The sequence below is a fragment of the Echinops telfairi genome, unplaced genomic scaffold (assembly GCF_000313985.2).
Source record: "Echinops telfairi isolate 266 unplaced genomic scaffold, ASM31398v2 ScPeMD7_5;HRSCAF=22, whole genome shotgun sequence".
NCBI lineage: Eukaryota > Metazoa > Chordata > Mammalia > Afrosoricida > Tenrecidae > Echinops > Echinops telfairi.
In genome coordinates this window covers 5157341-5158733 of record NW_022103901.1, presented here as the reverse complement: position 1 = coordinate 5158733, position 1393 = coordinate 5157341, and the positions used below count along the sequence as shown (strand labels likewise).

General features: G+C 51.8%; 1 protein-coding gene across 1 annotated transcript in view; it reads left to right on the top strand.

The window, feature by feature from the left end:
• Positions 1–1081: 1081 nt before the first annotated feature.
• KPNA7 (karyopherin subunit alpha 7) overlaps positions 1082–1393 on the top strand; it is a 26954-nt gene continuing 26642 nt past the window's right edge. Inside the window, exon 1 of the mRNA XM_045284507.1 lies at positions 1082–1093. The gene's annotated coding sequence lies outside the window, so the exon portion shown is untranslated. The remainder of the gene's footprint in view (positions 1094–1393) is intronic.

The window sequence follows — 1393 nt, the reverse complement described above, 5'->3', positions numbered from 1 at the left end:
TTCCTGTGCTAACTAATCGGTAGTAAACAGTCGCACCTGGGTTTTGGCAGGGTCAGCAGCACATGAAATTGCTTGTTACAGGTGAGTAAAACCAAACAACCAAACCCACTGCCACTGAGTCCATAGGGACCTCATGGGGCAGGTCGACTGCCCCTGTGAGTGCCGAGACTGTAACTCTTCACGGGAGTAGGAAGCCTCATCTTTTTTTTCCATTTGGAGTTAATCCATAGATCATTCCATAGTTCAGTCACACCAGGCAGTATTGTACAAGTGCTGCCACATTCTTTTCTCTCCTGGACTCCTTGACATCGTCTCCCCCCCCCCCACACACACACACACACTGTACCTGCCTCCCCCAACCCTTATTCCACTTGCTGTTCTTATAGGGTCATCAGTCCTGGGTTTTATATGCTGAAAAACAGAAGAGCATATAATATGACTTCAAGAGGATGGTCCTCAATGACATAATATATCTGAGATAAACCCTAATACGAACAATCAAAAAAGAAAACAAAAAAATACCGAAAATGTTGAAAACCAGATCAGGTTTTCAGAGGGAGGAATTTACTAACAAGGTTTTAACTCTTCAGGTCAGATGTGTGCCTTTGATCTTCTATACTCTGTCTCTCCAATGCACTCAGTTTAGTGACCACTCTCCTCCCGTCCCTCGGTTATGGACACAGGGGGATCACCAGAGGCTTATTTCCTATGGAGTTCCCACACGTGTATCTTGGGCTCCCAGAAAGCCTCATCTTATTCCCAAGGAGTGGGTCAGGTGTGTTTGAACTGCTGACCTTGTGGTTAGTATCCCACTGCTTAATCCACTGTGCCACCAGGACTCCTAAGAAGCCAGAGAAGCGGCACACTTGCAGAGACCAAAGGGGCACAGAGGAGACACACCTGGGAGTTGGATTCCACTCGGAGAACAATGAAGCCCTCCTCTGGGCAGGGCCCAAGCAGCAATGCTGGCTGAGCCCCATGTGATTCCAATGTCCTCCCTCCCATTTAGCTGGTCTCATCTCTCTGAACACCTGCTGCCCGCTGGGGGGCGTGTCAGGCAGGAGCAGGCTGGGGCCGCACATCTCCCGCATAGGTGAGTGTGGGGAGTGGGAGCCCCCCGGAACACTGTGTCCTCTCCAGATTCCTGGCTCAGGTGCCTAGGGGACATTCCACTCTTGTTCTGGGAGCCTCGGGGTGACATGCAGGGCTGAGCAGCCCAGGCCACTCTGTCTTCTTGCTGAGGCGAGGTTTGCTTCTCGGAAACAGTTGAGCAGCTATTGGCTTGTTCAGGGTGGGGGGTGGTAAGTGGTAGTTGGGAGGTGGAGGTATCGGACCCCACCCTTTCTGAAGGAGCCTGGGAGGCCAGCTCAAACTGGGCGGGAAGGTGGGGGGG